The sequence below is a fragment of the Dermochelys coriacea genome, chromosome 1 (genome assembly GCF_009764565.3).
Source record: "Dermochelys coriacea isolate rDerCor1 chromosome 1, rDerCor1.pri.v4, whole genome shotgun sequence".
Taxonomy (NCBI): Eukaryota; Metazoa; Chordata; order Testudines; family Dermochelyidae; genus Dermochelys; species Dermochelys coriacea.
The window spans coordinates 249,427,580-249,450,503 of record NC_050068.2 but is presented as its reverse complement, the minus strand read 5'-3'; the positions used below and the strand labels follow the sequence as shown (position 1 = coordinate 249,450,503).

The 22,924-nt window shown below is 42.6% G+C and overlaps 1 long non-coding RNA gene across 1 annotated transcript; it reads right to left on the bottom strand.

Moving 5' to 3' along the window:
* Nucleotides 1-10,072: 10,072 nt before the first annotated feature.
* On the bottom strand, nt 10,073-18,007 carry LOC119849684. Its single transcript, XR_005290531.2, has 3 exons — nt 16,682-18,007; nt 14,006-14,095; nt 10,073-10,569 (listed from the first exon to the last, which is right to left on the bottom strand). It is a non-coding gene; the product is annotated as an uncharacterized LOC119849684 (long non-coding RNA).
* Between the last annotated feature and the right edge of the window lie 4,917 nt (nt 18,008-22,924).

The window sequence follows — 22,924 nt, the reverse complement described above, 5'->3', positions numbered from 1 at the left end:
CGCCACTAGCTATCACCTTCAGCCCCCAACTAAAACCTCTCCAACGCATCATCAAGGATCTACAACCTATCCTGAAGGACGAGCCATCGCTCTCTCAGATCTTGGGAGACAGACCAGTCCTTGCTTACAGACAGCCCCCCAATCTGAAGCAAATACTCACCAGCAACCACACACCACACAACAGAACCACTAACCCAGGAACCTATCCTTGCAACAAAGCCCGTTGCCAACTCTGTCCACATATCTATTCAGGGGATACCATCATAGGGCCTAATCACATCAGCCACACTATCAGAGGCTCGTTCACCTGCGCATCTACCAATGTGATATATGCCATCATGTGCCAGCAATGCCCCTCTGCCATGTACATTGGCCAAACTGGACAGTCTCTACGTAAAAGAATAAATGGACACAAATCAGACGTCAAGAATTATAACATTCAAAAACCAGTTGGAGAACACTTCAATCTCTCTGGTCACTCGATCACAGACCTATGAGTGGCTATACTTCAACAAAAAAGCTTCAAAAACAGACTCCAACGAGAGACTGCTGAATTGGAATTAATTTGCAAACTGGATACAATTAACTTAGGCTTGAATAGAGACTGGGAATGGATGAGTCATTACACAAAGTAAAACTATTTCCCCATGGTATTTCTCCCTCCCACCCCACCCCCCACTGTTCCTCTGATATTCTTGTTAACTGCTGGAATTAGCCTACCTGCTTGTCACCATGAAAGGTTTTCCTCCTTCCCCCCCCTGCTGTTGGTGATGGCTTATCTTAAGTGATCACTCTCCTTACAGTGTGTATGATAAACCCATTGTTTCATGTTCTCTGTGTGTGTGTATATAAATCTCTCCTCTGTTTTTTCCACCAAATGCATCCGATGAAGTGAGCTGTAGCTCACGAAAGCTTATGCTCTAATAAATTTGTTAGTCTCTAAGGTGCCACAAGTACTCCTTTTCAGTTTGCTTCAGTGTGTCTTCTTGTACAAATGTAATCTGATGAGGGATCTAGACGTGGCCACATGTTTTTGCCACCCCTGCTTTCTTTACTCACGCTTCTCTTTGGCTTTTTCTATTCCACTGGATTACTTAAATAATTAACAATGAAATAGTTAAAGTTGAGTTTTCCACTATCCTCATTAGGCTTCAGAGTTAACATAGAAGATGATGGATAGTGAGGATTTACATCTCTCAAAACGCAATTTTTCACGCTGCATACATACACACAAACTACACATTAAAATGTATGAAACTTGGTTTATATTGCCTTGGCAACCAAGGCCCCAATCCTGCAACCGCACATATGCTTAACTTTACCACCCTGCGTAAAATAAGTAGTATTCACAGTTGTAAAGTTATGCACAAACATAAACATGTGCAGGCTTGGGGTCTAAATGAGTACAGTTTTCCCTTCTGTCTGGATGAATTCAATGAGTCAGCCTGCTCATTTCAAAGCCTATCCAACCCAGGGTTTGCAGACCTGTGTTTATTATGAGAAACTGAACCCCACTGAAGGTTTTCATTCAATTTTTTCATTCAACCCTTGATTTTTTTTTTAAATCAAACACAAAAATTTTACTTTTTCAAAATGTTCCAGTTTGACCCAAAAAAAGCAAAAATGTTTAATTTTTTTCAGCTAGTTCATCTTTTAGTTTATTCAGGGAGAGAAGAGAGGGAGGCAAATTGAAAAACCAAAATCTAAAACTGGAAATTGCAACTTGGAGGTATCAAAAAATGGAAAAAATAAAAACAAATAAAAAATAAAAATAAAATTGCAAAAATTTTCAGGAAAGTGCCACAGGAAATTTTTTATGAGATATACTTAACATTGTTCTATGAGCGCCGTAAGAAATGAAATGTGACATTCAAAATGCCAGTGTTCAAGGGCTGAATTGCCCTTCCCTGTACTGCACACCCAGGAGGCAGGACCCTCTCCGTCGTCAGCCTTTTTCCAGGATAGTCTTTCTGCTCCCACTTTCTCAAGCACATTTGCTCCCCAAATATCAACAGCTCCTGGAGGAGCTAAGAGCATGTGTGTTTTGGGATGGGGGAAACAGAAGACGGTCTGATGAATCTGTAAACTATCCCATTTGTAGCAAAGAATTTAGTATCAAGGACTCTGCAATCATGATGGAAGTTTCTGTTTTTTAACTTTTTATTTTCATCATTATTAACATACTTTAACTTTCCATGCACGTAGTAACAAATCTGATTCATAACCTGCATTACCTTTGAAAGACCCATTTGTGTTTGGTTAATCTCTTATCACAATCTGTATCTTTAGTTTGTTCAAATTCCAAAACATTCGAGACATTATAAAATCACTGGATCCTGATACAAGTCATTTTTCCCATTGAAAGGATTTAATGTACTTTACTTCTCCATGCCACTAATGTTGGATATGGGAGCATTTCCATCTATATAGGAAACATTTTTTGAACGCAGAACACTGCAACTGGAAAACAATTGCTTTTGCTCTTTGAGATATTGTGTTTGCAAAGCTGCCTGCCTGGCTTCTTTCCTTTGCTGAGTCTAATGCAGCAGCAAAGACATTGGCCTGGCTGGGAACGTGCAGCACGTGCAGTGTATAGTGATTGGCAGGCTCCTCCTCTTATTGCCGTGGAAACACAGACACCTCTTATAGCCAGGCAGGAAGTTAAGGCACTGGGCAAAGGTGCAAAGTCTTTTGATAGATGTGGAGGTGGCAGCAGCATCAGCCATCCAAGATCCAGCAGACAATGGCATCATCCTTATCCCAGGCCTGAGCAGTAGCCCTAGAAACTGGGGGTGGGAGTGGAGTGAATCAAATCAAAAGCCTGGTGACAGGCTGGGGAATCTATTAATATGCATCTGCTATAGCATGTCACCAGACTCCTCCCTTGTGCACCACTCACCTGCCTGTCTCACCCTTGGCAGACAGCCACAGCAGGGACAAAGGATCCATGTGAAGGAGGCCACTGTAACTGCCAAAAAAGGAGGGAGGCAGAGACTAAAACCAGCTAATTTATTTGCTAAGAGAGTTTTAAGGAATGCTCTCTTTTGACTCTCTGTTTTTTATTCTTTTGTGCTTCTGAACCAAGGCTGTAGTGAGGCAAATGTGAAAGGCTGAGGTAGGCTGGAAAGTGTTGTTGCACAAAAATCCCTCTGTTAAAACATGTTTTTAAATAGTGAATTCAGAGCTGTCAGTCGGGTACACTCCATCCACCCTAAAGGCTCAAGTTCTTTTTATCCAAGGAACAGGTAGAGCAAAGGCTGCAGTAGTGCAAGCTTTCCCATGCTGCCATGGCTACGTACCGGGAATGGGTTACCTAGGGAGGTGGTGGAATCTCCTTCCTTAGAGGTTTTTAAGGCCTGGCTTGATAAAGCCCTGGCTGGGATGATTTAGTTGGGGATTGGTCCTGCTTTGAGCAGGGGGTTGGACTAGATGACCTCCTGAGGTCCCTTCCAACCCTGATATTCCATGATTCTACCTCAGTCCTGACCCGTCAGGGGGGGGGGCATTTCTAAGGATGAGAGTGGGGTGTTATCCAGCAGTTTGAAATTTTTTTACACACACTGATCCCTTTGCTATCTGAAGGCATGTTGCCACCACTGGAAACACTACCTTGGCACAGCAACAGCACTGAAACTGCGCTTCTGTGTCGCAGACGCGACAGCGATAGGAGGGGTTCTGCTGACGCTCTTGTAAATCCACCTCTCCCAGAGGCGGTCGCTGGGTTGGTGGAAGAATTATTCTGTTGACCTAATGCTGACTAGACTACACTGGGGCTTAGGTCAGCTTAACTATGTCTCTCAGGTGAACCTAAGTTTTAGGTGTAGACCAGGCCTGATTTATTTATAGGACACCCCACACAGCACCACTCTATGTGACCATCTCCCACATATTCCTAGATGAAGGCTATGTCTACACTACAGATGTTACAGTGGCACAGCTGTACCACTGCACAGAGGCACCAACTTCCCCTCTACCCCATGAGTGCTTGACCCCCCCGGCTCCATCCCTGGCCACCCCTGCACCAGCCTCACCCCGCCTCAATTCCACCCCTACCACCAAGTCCCCCCTCTGCCCCGCTTTTTTACCACCTCCTCCTCTGAGCGCGCCATGTCCCCTCTCCTCCTCTCCCTCCCGGAAAGTCCTAAGCGCCGCCAAACAGCTGTTAGGCAGCAAGCGGGAAGTGGTGGGAGGGGGAGGAGTGGAGACACAGCACCCTTGGGAGAGGAGGCGGTGAGGAGGGGATGGGGGGTGGGGGAACTTGGCTGCCGGTGGGTGTAGAACACCTGCTAATTTTTCCCTGTGGGTGCTGCAGCCCTGCAGGACCCACGGAGTTGGTGCTTATGGCAGTGCAGCTGCACTGCTATAAGGTCTCCCTTATGGCCGCTCTATGCTGGTGGGGGAGAGCTCTCCCGTCAGCCATGAGCAGCCGTAGCTATGTCGTCAGGAAAGCATCTCCTGCCAACATAGTGCTGTCCACAGTGCTTTTGTCGGTGAAACTTATGTTGGTTAGAAAGGTGTTTTTTCACACCCCTGACCAACAAGAGTGGTGGTGTAGACATAGCCTTATCCTTGCAACAACCTGGTGAGATAGGGAAGTATTATCCCCATTTTACAGATGAAGATCTGAGCTACAGAGAGATTAAGTGATTTGCCCAAGGTCACACAGAAAGTCTGTGGCAGAACTGGGAGTAGAACCCAGCTCTCCTAAGTCCTAGCACAGAGCCACAATTGCAAGGCCATCTTTAGGGATCAAGCCTTGGCTGCAACATGACAATCTCTCACATATTTGTTAGAGTAGGCTATTGCATGCTATGTGATCAAAAAGGCCCCAATTCTGCATACACTTAATTCTTCGACATCTTCATTCAGTGAAATCAGTAGACCTACTCACATGAATGAAGTTATCTACATGCTTAAGTATTTAAAAGACTGGGGCCTATTTTAGAAGAACCTGCCAGACTCCACAGGAAATGTTGCTGCTCTAGATAAACAATACATGATGGAGCACATCGCGTATGTCTACCTACCCCCTTGAGTGTGATGGCAATTTGGTCTCCAACACCATCTCTGATGGAGTGCCAGTTATGGTGGTTTTGCGATACAGATGCTTGTGCACTAAGAACTGGTCTGAGACTACTCACTTTCTTTTTACAGGCCACCACAGGGGGTGAGGGTGGTTATATGGTGTGGAGCAGGTTTATTTAAAGAATATCCCATACTTTTATAAAAGGGCATTTTAAAATTTGCTCCTAGAAATCGTTCTGCAGGTACATGAGATTTTTTTTTCCTGCAGATTTTTCTTTTATACTAAGGATTTTACATCAGGATTTCTGATTTAAAGTTCAGCTTCTCTTCCTGCTTTTGAGCTACATGAAAATATATTTTAAATAAGTGTAAAAATTAAATAATGCAACTACAATCCTTCATTTGTGACCTCCAAAGCCTTTCCACAGCAACCAGATATAATGTCACAGTGGATTATGATTTTGGTTCAGAATTAAGCATCACGAGAAAGAAGAAACTGTGAAAACATCTGTTTTTGTCACCCACCTCATAAAAAACAAGGGAATAGAAGTAATAAGCACATAAGCAGAGCTGATGTGCTTATTACTCTAAAATTCAAATTTCTCAGTGAAGTTCTTTAAAAATTAAAACTAAAATGTAAAAATGCGAATACCCCTGTGATCAAAGTAAAGCATGTTACGTACTTTTTCATCAAGGTCTTAACTGAGACTTGAAAAGCACATTGCACCAGCTTTCAAAGAATAAAAAAGATTTTTGGGAGAAAGCACGACCTTCCCACATCCCCAATAGCCTAGACACATTTAATTTACAACCTCCTATTTGTGCTGTAAATTGATCTTCTTTATTTACCTAGCCACCCTCAGATGTAATCTGCTTCCACTAATGGTACTGGAGTCATTTACATCAGCCAGTACATCCAATGCATGCGTCACTGGATCCCTGTTCTCTCACAACAAAGCAGCTTTGCACCTCATTAAAGCGTGAAGCAGTTCATGGTATCAGTAGGAAATTCTCAGTCTAAAAGGCAGTTTTTGTTTGGTTTTGAATTAGATGAGCGGATTTGTCAAATTGGAAATGTTGTACATTTTTAATATTTCTTTTATGCCTAGTTGTCAGCTCTAAATAGAACTATGTCTCCAGCACCCTAATTTGGAGACAGAAATGTTCAGCAAACTATGTCACTTGGAAAAAACAATGTCTTTGTCACTGCATGAGTAGGGACTGGTAAGCTAGCCAGCACAGACCTGAACATCGGATCAAGAGGGGAACAGGCTGTTTCTCCCAGGAGTCTGTGCTGTCATGTGCAAGAAGCCAGCTGTGATTCCTGTAGTCAGTAACCTAATGGTACATTAAATCCTCATAGGCTGGTTTACTTATTTTAGAAACTCAGAGCTAAGAGATCAGAGACTACATATGTCTACATACTGTACTGACCACTAAGCCAATGGGAATGACTCCTTAATAGATAAAGAAAAAGAATAATTTGGGGGTGCTTTACAATTTGATTACCTTGCTACTGGATGGAATCCCTAACCTGTTTGAGAGCCAGAAAGACCATGTCACCCTCTAGTGGCTAAATAGTGCATCACAAACTATAGATAGTATGATCATGCCACCCGCTAGTTGTTCCAGCCTACAAAGAACAGAAGCCCTACTACCACTCTAGAAATCTGTTATTACTTGGGGGTATAACAGTACTTACCTAACAGGGGAGTAGTGAGGTTTCATTAGCTTTGGCCCTGTGGGGTGCCAGGGCTCAGGGCTCTTTTGTCAGCATCTTGTCAGCATCAGAGCCTGAGTGCCTAACTCAGGCTTTGTGGATTGCAGTGTTGCTCCTGTGATTTTGCAGCACTTAAGTGTCTTTGTGGATCTGGGTCCAATTCCTCAGGTGAAAGATACTAGGTAAGTGCAAATTATTTTCACCTATCTTTTCCTGGACATTTACAGCAATGTGTATCGACACATTAATTCAAATGGTTCAAAGAGACACGGGATCGAGTACAAGAAAGGAATAAAAATGAATGGCCCAAGTGAATGGAGGCAAATACAGCACAAAGCAGACTATCAGCACCTCCAGTTTCTTTTCACCACACACGATGGCAATACAGGTAATGAACAAAATGTCTAAAAATGTTACCTCCTCTAAGTGATAAATCTGAGGAATTTAGGTAGCAATAGGCTACTTATTAACCAAATCAAGGAGGAGGATGCTAGACTAGCTAGTTGCAGTTCAAAGTTAGGCTAGAAGCACTAAAGGATGGACCTGTGAACTTGATATTCTAAAGAGGAGTATTTACTGGGGACTTAAGAAGAACAAAGCTGCAAGCCTAAATTTGTGTATCCAGGAGACTCTTACAGATCACAGTCAAGGAGTGGATCTCTTGCTTTGAATCCTGGCTCCTATTACAGCACTGGGACTACACCAAAAAGTTAGCTATTGTAATCGTTACAGCAGCCCAAGCTGCTGTCCTCTCACTGGTCTGAAGCAGGGGAGCCAGTTTCTCCTTCAGGCAGTAAGAGAGGAAGCAACAGAACTGGAATGCAGGATAAGTACCTTCACCTCCTTCCTTAGGGTAAGGAAGCCCTACTCACACTGATTCCATAGACTTCAACAGGACTACTCAAAGGTAAGGGATTACTCAGCGTGAGTAAGGGTGGCAGATCTGGGCCCTGTGTGTGTTAAGGGGTCACTGAATTGTGATTGTTCTGCTTTATTGTCCCTGTTTTGTGTTATGCCCTGCAGCTTTATCACCTTGGCTCTGGAAATGCCAATGTTCAGGCCGCACACACAAGCTTAACTCTCTCCCCTTGTGCAGGAACCTGCTTAGGATACAAATATACCAAGTGAATTCTCAAGTACACCACACTGTCATACAGCTTTTCTACAACCTTGCAAACCTCCACCTTGTGAAGGTCCTCATTCATTGTGCATCTTGTACACAAACAGCTTTCGTTCGGATCCTGCTGGTCTGGCGTACAGAGTAATCAACGGCCCTACAAAACACTACACGTGTCTACGCTTCTATAAAAATACTGATATCTCATGTAAGGAAAAGCTTCTTGCAATGCATATATGCGGAAGGACAGACTTAAAAGTGAGCATGTAACCTTATCTTAGGCAGGTCCTGATTTTTGAGTGCACATTCAAGCAGCCAATATTCTTTTTAACAATTTTTTGGTGGCACTAATAGGTCCAAGTTTCATTTACTTTGGATCCACGAGGGTCCATTGCTTTCATCCTGTTTAAATTAGGTGCTAACTGCCCTCATAGTTACTAGGATGCCTATTTCCAAGCCCTTGGGGGCATATAATATGTGGACTTTTAATCACTCTTAATCACCTGCCAGGTCTGGGGAAAAGACTCTAAGCTGTGTTCTCTATGACTATTGTTAAGGGGATGCTTTATAACATATTCATCACACTTCTAATTGTACTTTGAGTCTGCAGGGACAAAGTGTTCCCTATCCCCCGCACTTCTAAGGAGAAGTATAAATCAGAGTGAGGATTTGACTTACTCTTCTACAGCCATGTTCCAGGACCTACAAAAGGCTGTTTTGTTAATTTGATCTCCCCACATAGGCTTGCTTGCCAGGGCTTTGGAAGAAGAGAGAGGAGCTTTGACCTCAAATAAAGATTCAGTCTCTGGGAAATGAGGGGAGGAGAGGGGAGGGGAGGAGGGGAAAGGACACCACAAGAAAATTCAGAAAACACTGAAAACAAGAAATGTGGAGGGCAGTCAGAGAGCCTTGATATCTTTGAATTCTCCAAGATAGAGACACAGAACCTGTTCCACTTGGATGAGCAAAAAAGCTGCAGGGGTTCAGTCCAGGCTAGACTTATAGAATATTTTAAGCAATAAAGGATTTGAGGGGAGGGAGACACCTCCTTTGACTGGATTAATTTACAAGTTAAAGGTGATCTGCATAAGAAAAAATTGGTGTGTGCCCTTTTTACTTCTTTATGAGGGATAAAGAATACCTGAAACATTTTAACAAACCCCTGTTTATCCCCACCCTGAAAAGAAAAGTGACGCGTAGAGGGGGTTCTACTTGTCTTTTACATTAGAAAGTCAGGTCCTGTCTAGCCTGGAAGACTCTATTGTGACTGGAGAATTATTGAAATGGTGACATCACAAGGGAGGAAGCTGAAAGGGATTTTTAATTCAGCTACTTAAATCTTGGGTTTTTGTAGCTTCTTTTTTACCTCAGTGAATAATTAACATTTTGGAGAAAGGAATTCTTTGTTACAATTCAAGATCCTGCCCCTTCAGCGAAGTTGTGAGAGCTATTAGTACACGTCTACTGAGACTTCCAACAGGACTTCAAGCAAAAACAGAGTTGATATTCCAAGTGGAAAACCCTTTAAAAACAAAACAAAAAAAATGCAGGCCTTCTTTATACATCATAAAACAGCAGAAAGAACAGCAACAAAAGTCATCTGCAGGGTCACACTTGAACATTTCCAAAGCACTTTGAAAATGTAGAACACTATATAGTGCTAAGTATTCTCACCTCAGTCACTCGTCTCAGGCTGGGCAAGACTAGGACTTCAGAGGGTTCTGATGGAGTTTTATAAACTTACTGCTTCATGACCCTGCTTCTGAACAGAATTCACCTCAATCTTCTCCAGTACAGCATGCGTTTCCATAACTCTGAAACCAAAAGAGCTGTGCATCCCACCAAACCATCTCCCTCATTCATTTTAATATTGAACTAACAGTAAATATTTTGGCCTCCCGTTCTGATATTCTTCTTCTCGTGATTAGGAGGGCAGATACTGAAAGGCATTTGTAATAGAGCACCACGGGAGTATCCTAAGTGTTAGGAGACTTCTCCATGTTTTGAGCTGTCTATGATGGGGAGGACAGCTAGAATGGCTCTCTCTTTCAATATTAACATCACTTTTGATACCGTGGAGCATTTACTTACTTTGAAGTTTATGGATGCTTTGCATTTGCCTGTAGCTTTCTTAAATGGGTGCAGACATCTTACAAGTGACCCAAGGCAGTGGTTGACACTAATTATTATGCAGACATACTTAATTCTGAGTTGGGTCACTCAGCTCTCCCTGTAAGTATTCACACTCACCATGGTGACCTTAACAGAAGGAATACCACACAGGGGATATTGGTAAGCAGACGTGTAGTGCTAGTGCTCTGAAGGTTTGGTTTTTCTGTCTTCTCTTGAACAGCCTATCACAGCATTAATGTCCATCCTAAAGGACTTCAGGTTTAGGACTAATTTAATCAGATCAGAAACATTGCACATTTAACAGGGTAGTAGGGTGAAGAATTCTCAGGAAAGTCTTCCATTTGGACTAGCTAAAGCAGACCAAACACACCGGGGTGACAATTCTTTTCCAGCTACCTGATGTGTACAAATCATATTATTCCATCTCTGCTCCAGCAGATTCAGGATGTGCACATGAGAGAGCAAGTTTCTCTTGGAGAAATGTTGGGGCAGGATTATGGTGGGGAGCCAGCTCCTTTCTTCGTCTTCAGGAGGAGGGAATGATAGCTAACAGCAGCCTCCCTTTCTCATGATCCTGTTGGTGGGAAGGGAACAGGAGAGGAGAAAGTTCACTACCAACAACTTTCCTGCACACCCAAAAGATCTGTGCACTGGTACCAAAGAACCTGGTAGCCTATGCCACCTCATGTGCATCTTGCCTATTGTTTTGATAGGGATGGGCAGGGATTAGAAGATTGAAAGAAAGCAATATGGCTGCACCATCTTGGATATTAAATCCTTTACGCCTTGCACAGATATGCTGTGTGATGGATTCTCTGCAAAGTCTGGGGTTAATGGCATACCACGTCCATGCTTATGATTGAAAATTCAAGATTTGGAATTTGCCACCTCGAGGTTTGTTTTGTTGCTTTTAATCCGGAGCTGCTGGGAGTAGTAGCTGAACAAAGTCCCCAGGGGCTTTACATGTGTGCCTAAGGCTTGTGTGTCAGCTGTGAATTGCAAAGCACAGGTCATGTTACAAAGTAAACACCTTCAAGGCACTGGCCTGGAATGTGTCAAAAAAAAACAATAGAAATAATTTGATCATTAAACACTTCAGGTGCTGAAGAAAATCAGCAAGTCACTGCTGTCCTGCTATCTGACCTGGAACAACAAATACCATTACTCGCATTCAGCTATATTACAGTGCAAATGAGGAAGCTGCAGTCTATGGACTTGTCTGTTCTGGGGAATTGCCCTGATTTCAACTGTCGGGCCAGATGCCAGTGTAGCTGCACCAAAGCAAACTCATAGCACAGACAGGCAAAGCCACTATTAGCACCAGTACAATGTAACTGCAGTGGAATTGGGGCAAATCTCCAGTGTTGGCAAAACCCCTGTCATGGGCTACAGGGAGACTTGTTCTAGAAGTAAAATAGTGACTCTAGTTATCATTCAGCCAGCTCACACCTCTGCTACTTCTCAACTCTTAGGTACACTGAACAGCTCTGCTGTTTGGAGACTGGCTTTTGGCACTGCAAGCTTAAGGCTCCTTCTGCCCTACACAAACCACAACGATCAGCAATGCTGTTAAATGCAATTGCTGCCTAAGCAGGATCTAAAATAGTTTGGCCTGGCCTGCATTGAGGAGGCCTAACAATGTTGTAACATAGGGGTTCAGAAACTACTTTCTAATCCAAGGAAACTTTGGACAGAGAGTGCAGGAGGGGTTAAAAGTCCAGTTCTAAAACAATTTGGGCCCTTCCACACTGGGCTGAACCATTTTACACCATACTTGGGTAACAACCAACTGTTGTATAGTTTATATATGTTGTATAGTTTGTATAGGTTTCAGAGTAGCAGCCGTGTTAGTCTGTATTCGCAAAAAGAAAAAGAGGACTTGTGGCACCTTAGAGACTAACAGATTTATTTGAGCATAAGCTTTCGTGAGCTACAGCTCACTTCATCGGATGCATTCAGTGGAAAATACAGTGGGGAGATTTATATACATAGAGAACATGAAACAATGGATGTTACCATACACACTGTAACCAGCATGATCACTTAAAGTGAGCTATTACTAGCACGAGGGGGGGGGCAGGGGAACCTTTTGTAGTGATAATCAAGGTGGGCCATTTCCAGCTGTTGACAAGAACGTCTGAGGAACAGTGGGGGGTGGGGTGGGGATAAACATGGGGAAATAGTTTTACTTTGTAGTTTGTATAGTATAGATGGGGCCCAGAGTCTTTCCTCTGGCACATTTCTCTCAGTGGATCCCTGGGCCATTTCAGCAGAGGAGGCCTGGAGAAAGCTCCCTTCAGAGTCCCATAGGGAATTAAATGCCTACGCACTTAAGAAAACTTTACTAGACACCTATTTGCATCTTTAGTGCACCTAAATACCTTTAAAAGCTAGCCATTAATCTCTGTTTCCCATGTGTAAAATGGAACCATAATGGTTCCTATCTCCCACCATTTGTCTATCCTGTGTATTTAGATTCTAAATTCTTCAGGGACAAGCTCTTCTGTGTGCATGTATAAAGCCTAGCACAATGGAGCCCGCCATCTCAGAGGGGTCCTGTAGGCACTGCTGGAATACAAATAATCAAAGAACATAGATCAGATGGGGACCTACAAGGTCAGTCACCCTACTTCAAATAACTTTGATACAGTGTTATTGCTAAGGTAGGCAGTCTAATACATTCACTCCTAAAGTCTGGTCTTTTTTCTTTTTCCCTCCGAGACGCTGGTTGGTCTGCTTGCTTAATAGAGGAAATCATCTGAGCTAAAATAGCATCCTTAACTGCAAAATAGCAGCAGAGTAGCCATCTTAATGGTATCAAAGGAAGGCCAGGAACTACTATACAGGAAAGAGCAAGAGGAATTCTGTTGAGACAAGGCCAGAAGTTTCTTTCCCTGGTTTGGTGGAAACCCAAGAGGCTTTTTGTGGCAATCTTAGCTGGAATATTCTCACAGTCCCACTTTCTTCTTTGGTATTCCAAACCAACTGAAACTACAAGGTGCTTGAGGTTTTGTAAGAATTTGCTCACAAGGTAATGGGTGCTGCAAATTATAATCCCAGCTCTGACATTGTCTCTGTGGCCTTGTGCAAATCACTTAGACCTTATCTGTAGAATGAAGATAGCACTTTTTGTTGGGTTGTTAGGTCTTATTAGTTTTTATTATTCTAATCTACCTGCCTTACAGGGGTGTTGGGAGTATCAGTTAATGTAAAATCTGTTTCAGAGTAGCAGCCATGTTAGTCTGTATTCGCAAAAGGGAAAAGGAGTACTTGTGGCACCTTAGAGACTAACAAATTTATTTGTTAGTCTCTAAGGTGCCACAAGTACTCCTTTTCTTTTTTGTAAAATCTGTAAAATGCTTTGAAAATAAAACGCGCTTTGTTAATATATAAATACATTTATTCAGTGTCAATAACCAAAGAGGCACTTGAACATTCTACTAAATATAACCTATAGTTTAAAAGCATAAAACAGACCCAAATCCCAATCCCAGCCTATCCCCTAATCTGCAGAGAAGGGTAAATGGAAAGGAAATAGAAGAGGTTAAATGACTATGGATAAAAAGAAAAGGAGTACTTGTGGCACCTTAGAGACTAACAAATTTATTAGAGCATAAGCTTTCGTGAGCTACAGCTCACATGCATCCGATGAAGTGAGCTTTAGCTCACGAAAGCTTATGCTCTAATAAATTTGTTAGTCTCTAAGGTGCCACAAGTACTCCTTTTCTTTTTGCGAATACAGACTAACACGGCTGCTACTCTGAAACCTGTGACTATGGATAAACTCCCTTGGAGTGGAAGACATCAGCCAGACAAACTACCAACATACTGCATAACACTAGGGAAAGCAGAGGGAAATTTTGGTCAGGACTCCAGGGAAAAACCTCTCTCTTACAAAAAGTGCCCCACGATCTTTATTAGTCACACAGAATAGACAGTATTTTGGTTTTCATGTCTCATCCTCCAAAAGACTCTCCCACAATAATCTGCAAGGACCTCAATGTATTTACCTCAGAGAATGAAGGGGTTGAGTCAATCCAGGATTAGATTTGGAGAAGCCGAGGAATTTCAGACCTGATGCTTTGAGCATTCAGCTATCCCTTTCAAAAAAGAAATTGTTACTATTCATCCAACTCAGTTTCTACGGTGATGAGCACCATAGAAATTGCCTACAAGTAGAATAAATACATACTCATTGGATTGCAAGCCTGAGGAGTGGCCACCTCCACAGATAATTTGGCATGTTACTAATGTTCTTGAGGACATTAATGGGAGGGAGAAATCTCTGAATTTGTGTTGTAAACTTCACTCCTGAAGATTATTAGAAGGGAATTTCTCAAAACTGTCATCCCAAATTGTACAAACAGAGCAAGTTAACAAACTAACCATTTTGGGGTGGGGGGATGCAATTATTTACTCCAACCTGAACAAGATTATTATAATAAAACAGCAATTAGATTAATTATTAACCAACAAGCAATAGACCTAGGGAGAGCATAAATACCCATCAGACATTGAGTATTCATGGCCATCAGTACCTGACTCAATATCCCAAGAGATGACATAGGTGAGGTTTTTCACAGGAGTGGGTGGGTGAGATTCTGTGGCCTGCGCTGTGCAGGAGGTCGGACTAGATGATCAGAATGGTCCCTTCTGACCTTAGTATCTATGAATCTATGACAAACTACACAGTACAGTGCCTGTATGCCATCAGCCCACTCCCAGCTACCTGAGGCATTAAAACACGCCAGAATAATAGAGTTGAAAGTCTGGAGAATGGATTTTTTCCATACTAAGAAATACAGCATTGAAAAATACACTTTAATTTTAAATGAAAAACTTTTCAAAGACAAGAGCCCAGTTTAAAAAAAAAACAAAAAAACAAGTACATTCCTTTCACTCCCACAGCCATTTATAACTACAAGGCCTGATTCTGCCCCTTTGAATGAATTGTGAAGCTCACATTGGCTCCAGTGATAGAGGAGCAGAGCAATAGGCCCTGACTGTGCAATTGGATCTGAGTTGGCATATCGTACCACACACATAAATCCTTACTGAAATCAATGAAGCGTCACATGGGCACAAAGGTCACCCATATGGATCTGGCCCTAGACTAATTTTCAAGGATTCATAGATTTTAAGGCCAGAAGGAACCATTATGATTATTTAGTCTGACCTCCTCCAAAGAACCTCACACAATTATTTCTGCATCAAGCCAATAATCTCTGTTTGTCCTATAGCATATGTTTGAGAAAGAGATCCAGTCTTGATTTAAAGACTACAAGTGATGGAGAAGCCACCACATCCACCATAGGCATAGGTGCTGGAACTGTGGGTGCTGCTACAACTCCACAGCTTGAAGTGGTTTCCATCTATACAGGGTTTACAGTTTGGTTCAGAGGCTCTCAGCGTAACCCTAACAGACCCCGATCGTCAATGTGCAGGATCAAACCTGGGACCTCTGGAGCTAAATCCATGAGCCTCTACTGCAGAGGTGGGCAAACTACGGCCCGTGGGCCACATCTGGCTCACGGGACTGTCCTGCCTGGCCCTTGAGATCCCAGCTGGGGATGCTAGCCCCGGCCCTGCCCCCACACAGCCTCAGCTTGCCGTGCTACCATCTCTCTGAGTGGCGGGGCTGCGAGCTCCTGCTGGGCAGCGAGGCTGTGAGAGCCGCCGGCCTGCTCCGGTGCTCTAGAGACTGTTTGGCGGTGTGGCAGGCTCCAGCCGGGCGGCATGGCTGCCAGTCCTGGTGCTCTGAGTGGCATGGTAAGGGGGTGGAGAGTGGGGGGATTGGATGAGGGACAGAGGATCCCAGGGGGCAGTCAGGGGACAGGAAGCAGGGGGTGGTTGGATAGGCGTGGGAGTCCCAGGGGCCTGTCAGGGGGTTGGGGTGTGGATAGGGGTCAGGGAAGTCAGGAGACGGGGGGGTTGGATAGAGGTGGGGTCGGGGGGTGGTTAGGGATGAGGGGTCCCAGGATGGTGCAGTCAGGGGACAAGGAGCAGGGGGGTTGGATGGGTGGAGGGTTCTGAGGGGGTCAGTCAGGTGGCAGGAAGTGGGAGGGGGTGGATAGGGGCAGGAGCCAGGCTGTTTGTGGAGGTACAGCCTTCCCTACCTGGCCCTCCATACAGTTTCGGAACCCCAATATGGCCCTCAGACCAAAAAGTTTGTCTACCCCTGCTCTACTGCATGAGCTAAAAGCCACATGGCTCTTAGATCATGGTGTAGCAGGCTGACTTATTCATCTCTAAGTGGTCTTGGTGCCACTAGAGGGGACAGAACACCACACCCAGGAGTTATGTGGGTTACATCAGAACCCCATTATACAAATTGTTCCAGCATCACTGTCCATAAGTGAGTTGTTCCAATAGTTCCAACATTCTCTGATAAAAATTTACACCTTCTTTCTAGTCTGAATTTATCTAATTTTAACTTCCAGCCGTTGGATCTTTTCATGCCTGTTTCTGATTGATGAAAAACTCGTCTACTTTCAGAAACCTCTTCCCCATGAAGGTACTTTTAGACTGATCGCTTCATTGGTTACTGAAAACCAACCATCAAATCCATCACTGCTGCAATGAAATGCAGAAGCAAAACCACATAGTCCATTTAGGACAGAAAGTGAAAGAGCCATCATAGCTGGTTAAAACTGCAGAGGGAATGTAGGCAGGCAGGATGTAATTACCAGAGTTGGAATTTGGCCTGGACACCATGGAGATGAAATACAGCAAATGCTTAAAGTATACTGGAAACATATGCATAGCACCTGATTATTGAGGAGACCTAGAAAATGAAAAAGAGAACCATCAAAGGGAAACTTTCCCCAGAAATTGTTAACTAAAAGACTGGAATACTGAACAATACCTACAGACCAGTGAATAAACTAAAGTCAGAGCAGATGGAGAGAGAGAGAGAGAGAGAGAGAGAAGCCACAGTATGTATTAGTCTGGCTAATAAGTAAAGAACTGGGAGATAAAAACATCACCACAATTCAGAGGGCAGATAATGTTCAGCATTTCTACAACATTCCACATCTAAGGCTCATAATGTGCTTTACAAGTGTTAAACCAAAGTTCACAACCTTCAGCGCCCTTGGAATATGGAGCCCTAACACAGGATCAGGAGGATATTTTATTTATTTAAGTAATACTTTAAGCTTCTATTGCAGAAAAGACACCTGGGGGCTGTACAGCAATTTAGTTAAAAAACACAAATCTTCCCAGGTGTCCCAGCTTACTTATACATTGTATCCAGACTTCCACCCATCCCCTCTCCACAGCAGAGGAAGAAGGGACATTAGATGGCCCTGGAGAAACTGAATCAAATGGAAAGGCATTCCAGGGAGTTCTGAAAACAGACAGCTCCTGCTGGGCGTCCTTAAAGGAGGCAGTGCCACAGACAATGCTCTGCTGCCTACCTAATCCAGAATGAATCCTGGGTGATAAACAAGGACAATCCAACTGACTGCAACTGCCATAGGTGCTGGGGGTTCTGGTTTAAAGTAGTAATAACAACCCAGCAGACATAGTTTCTGCCTTCAGCACCCCCATGACAGAACTTGTTCCAGCACCACTGGCAACTACTTTTGAGTGACAGAACATCGCAGACAGTTTCGTAAATACCTCCGTCCTACATTTTTCCAATGACACCTTTAGAGAACGTTACCAACATTTATAGCCCCAAACTAAGGCCCTGACCCTGCAAACAAGACTGCAAGTTGCTTTACACACAAGTAATTCCACTGAGTTAAGTGGGACTACTCCTGTGGGTAAGGCTCAGGGCCTTGGATGACTAAATAAATAAAATTAAAGGTAGTAAAACTTTTGAAAGTAGCACCAGAAAGGGGGAGGTGGCAACAGCTCCAAGAAGGAGAGAGAGAGAGTTGAGGATGAGTTTAGTGAAATGAAACAACAGCCACACCAGAATGTGGTCAGAACTCCCAGCCTGGAAGGGCATCCTGGCAAATTTCATAGAGCACACACACAACATCAACCACCACACCTGAACATACATTTTCATTAAGTCCTTTTAAAAAAAGATATAGAGAGAAATAATTACCCACTCTTCCATGATGCCTTGTCCCCATACCCATGTACACCCTCTGGATGCTCCTCACATAGCCCATTGGCTGCTGGAAGCCAAATTCATAGTTGCTACACCTTGGTAACCAAACTAAAAACAAACTCTTTTTATCAGTTCCGACTGACTGGAGTTAGTTCTCAGCTTTCCCTCTAAATCCTCAAACAAAAGACTGCCTGTCACTGTATCTTCTATGTAAATCCTAAAAATAAACACACCCAGAACTGCAGACAACATGTATCACCGATTTTGCAGCATGGCTGCTTGGCGATAAGCACCCTGACAGGCACCTCTTCCAGCCGTCTCAGGTTTATGAGTGAGCAATGGGACCACTATTGGAATCTACAGCTTACTCTTCATACCTAAGTATTGCCTTAAAGTTGACCTTTAAAATGGAATGAGATCTTTCATGTACTGTATTTTTCATGATTCCTGAAAAACTAGTTCCCCCCACACCAAAAAAAACAAACAAACTTGAATAGACGTCTAAGTCTTATTTAGGCTCGTTGGTGACCCTGCAATGTACCTGGAGCACTGCAGTTTTCTACAATTGCAGTATGTTCATGCACAAATGACAATCTGTTTGCTCTTTTGGGGAGTCCTCTTGGATTTCACTAGCCCTCTCACTGATCACCCCAGATGTTCTAAAACAAAATCTGCTGGGAGGCCGCCCAGTTTAGTGATCTGAGCACTGGGCAAGAAACACAGAATTCCTGACTGCTAATCCCAGTTTTGATTCTCTCTCTGGTTTTGAGCAAGTCAATTAACTTGTCCTCTTCAGTTTTTCCACCTGTAAAAGGAGTATAATATTTCCCTCCCTCACCAGGGAGTTGAGAGGATTAGTTAATCTTTGCACAGTGCTTTAAAAGGCAAAAGCACTATGTATTAATCATTAGTCCCTGAAAAGGCTGATCCACACACACAACTCCCATTAGCTGCAACGGAAGTTTCCTGTGTGCCTTGACCCCCTTGCTCTGAATATATTCCTTTTGAAATTTAGAAACAAAATGACTCAGTATTAACGTTTCAAAAGTCATTAACAATGCATGCTCAAGAAATACTTATCCTTTTATTGGATCAAGAGTTCAGCTCCATTGTTCTCCTTGCAGAGGCACCTGTTAACATATCAAAGCAGTGAAAAGTCAAAATGGGTCCCTGGTCCTTTGCTAGCAGCTGCTGGATCACATGAGCCAAAAGATGTCCTCCCGTGCCCAGGAATATTGTAAACTTGCCTCACCTGCAGGATGCTCTTTGCTTGATTTAAACCAGCCTGTCCAATCAGAACTGCCCTTGTGCTCATACTTGAGAATAAACACTTAAAAGGTCTGAACCAAACCCCACTGAAATCAGTGGAAAGACTCATTATCTGACATCAGTGGGCTTTGGATCAGGCTCATAGCACTTTTCCTTTATGGACTGATAACGGCAACATTGGTAAAAGCAGGGGAAAGAGGGCATCATTAACATTCCTTTCCACATAGCCCACAGCCATGTGTTGTATATTTCCATGTTTGAAGGTGGGACCTATACTGTACTTCATTGCCCCCAAGGGATCTGAGGGAAGTGATCTACAATAATAATAAAAAAAACCCATTACATTGTCAGAGTACCTATCATCCTAACGTACTTTGCAAGCTAGGACACCCACAAACTTTAGGGAAAGGTGAATCTACATTTTGTGTCGTAAACTCATCTCAAAAAAAAAAGCTACCTTTAAATGCAGGGTACTCGGTAATGTAGGTGTGTCACTTGCTCTCACAGTGTTGTACATATTGTTTTCTAGCGTGAGAACAATTATATGTCACCTCCACACTGTGTTACTCACAGTCTCACTTCCCTAAACTACTTCCTTCTCTGCCCCAGGATCATCATCTAAACTTGCTCCACCAGCTCTCTCACACTCTAACACAAGTGCACACCCACATATGCACGCACAGCTTCATTTCCCAGTTTTCTTGAGAAAGTCAGCAAATGAAAATCAAAACACTGTTAAATGTAAGCCCTGTTTGATTCTTCAATACAGAACTAAATTAATGAAAGGGCCTCACTTATTTATATTGGCATTATACCCTGTGTATCAGTTTAATTAGGGAAATAAATCTGTGTTAATAATGGCCATACATACGGTAGTTATTGATCTTTTAATACTAGGGAAATACAGACTCAGCAGAAAGCCTTTGAATATTTGCCTCCATCAGATGGAAGGAAAGTGATATTACACATATATGCTTTCAGAACACTATATATTCTTGGGCAGAGAAGATAGTGTCTTCTAGAAACACAGGATTCATATATTACACCAATATCATTGTTTTAAAACTAAAAGTTTATTGTAAGTCGGCTGTACAGTACACAGATAAGCACACACACACTTACAAAATAGGGAAAAGAGTACAGTAAGATGCAAAGCACCAATCTACAAAAATATAATAAATCAAGAATGATCTTTCTTTACAGAATACAAGAAACCAGCCACCTCACTGGGAATAGAGCAGATTGGTCCTTTTCTGTATTTTATATAAAGACCAAGGACAACAAGGTAAAAAACTGACAAAGATAGAAGGCTTCTTTATGTAGGTTTCCCTTTCAGGGGAAACCACTGGTTTAATAAGGTATTTGTTATGTGTATCTATTTTCAAATTGTTGTTTAGGAGCAGCATTTCCTAAACTTCATTAGTCTGTCTGTTGAAGAGGCTTGTGGATTTCAGCACTCAGCAGCAGTTTACTATGCAAGTCCCTAAGGAACAAAACTATCTAGTGAGCATGTCTGTTTAGAAAGGTTGCCATTCTAGCCTAACAATACTAACTTCAGACTCAACACGATACATTCACTGATGATAAATTCCCATTATTCATCTTCTAGTCTCCGGAATTCCTGGCTCTGGTGGCAGTCTCACCCAAGCCTGGTGAAGACAATCAGAAGAGCCATCTCTTCTCCAGCATGTTTCATTATCTACTCCTCCCATCATACACAACTTCCTTGAGGGCAAGATACACTACGTAATCTGATACTGTGTGGTAAAGTGAGAAGTACAGATTGAAATATTGGACTAATCTCTGTGTACCTAAGGCCAAGAATCATTATGTTTGTGAACATGAATCCACCTCTGTCACAGTGTCATAGGTATTTTTCAAGGGTAAATAAGTAAATAGTGGACATTTGCATACATACAGAAGTGTATGACTTTTTCATTATTCACATAGTATTAACACTTATTCATACAGTTTTGAAGCTCTCAATTTCATTGTGCTCAAATTATTGCATCTTTGGTTTGTAGCATGGTATTTCTAAGCACTCAGCAATGAGAGGTAACTACAGTAATCTGAATTAGTTCTCAATTTCTTCCACTGACAATATTTCATTCTGCTTTATTAATTGCCCAGATTCAGTTATACCCAATCCTTATCCAACCATTATATTCTGGTTTTCTTGTCAGTTTGAAGAAGAGTTGTCCATAGACTGAGGTCAATGAAGATGGACAGTTAGATTCTAGGTTAAGATTCTAGATTTTTGGAGGGTTTTTTGGTTGGTTTGTTTTACAAATTAACAATATCCAAGTTTAAGTGGATTTTTTTTAATGATTGATACAGAATATCACATTGTAGAGAAAATAAAATTATTTATGAGTTGGATAAATGCAGAAAAAATATTCAGGCTCAAGCAAGTATTTCTGAGATAGGGCACAGAATCATAGGACTGGAAGGGACCTTGAGAGGTCACCTAGTCCAGTCCCCTGCACTCATGGCAGGACTAAGTATTAGACCATTCCTGACAGGTGTTTGTCTAACCTACTCTTAGAAATCTCCAGTGATAGAGATTCCACAACCTCCCTAGGCAATTTATTCAAATGCAAATCGATATTTGACTGTAAATTAATGACTGAAGTGAAGGAGAGCTAAATGTCGTATTTTGTAGTCACCAGATGTTAAAGTATTATCTTGTAAAGATTCATTTAGTAGTTTGTAACAAGGTATAATTTTTATTTTCTATATTATATCTATCCTGTGTATCGCCTGATAGAGCTCACAATTCTGTGTTGCTCTTATATTGCTAACACAACATATACATTATAAGTAATTAATACCAATCTATATTAGAAAGAGGCACTTTGGTGCAGTTTCTATGTGTGATAGTTTTGTTGATGAAGCAGCATACATTGAGTTGTACACACCAGTAGAACCTTTCCATGAGCTGCACTTGCACAATCCACTTCTCAAAGGATGTTTCTGCTAGCACCAAAGTGTATGCAAAATGTCTAGATTATAATAATTTTATGTGTTATTTCTACACCAGTTCACTTTGCTATGGCATCTTCTCTTTTGGTGCCCTGGAAGCTTGTTCTTTCAAAAGAATTATTCCTTTCATTTGAAAGGGGCTTGTTGCATTTTGTATTTGTCGCAATGTGATGGGGAGGGGCCCAGCCTGAGATCCTGGCCCCATTGTGTTAGGTACGTACAACTGTAACAAAAAGTCCTTACCCCAAAGGTAGAGGAGAGACTATCCAATGGTTAGGGCAGCTAGCCTAGGACTTGGGAGACCTTCCTTCAATTCCTGGCTCTGCCACAGACTGCCTTACCCCAAAGGAATTCTGTGCCAAAAAATTAAAAATTCTGCACACAATATTTTAAAATTCTGCACAATTCTGCAAATGTTATTTGCCAAATAAATGTGGAGACTCCAGCACGGCATTGGGGAGCACAAGGCCACTGGCTTCACAGAGGTCGGAGATCACTGTGCAGCTCCCCTCTTAGGACACGGACGCAGTGGTGAGGCTGCACCCAACCCTGACACAGCACAAGGACAGGGCCAGCCCCAGAAACACGCCAGGGCCCTGCCCCTCTATGCCAG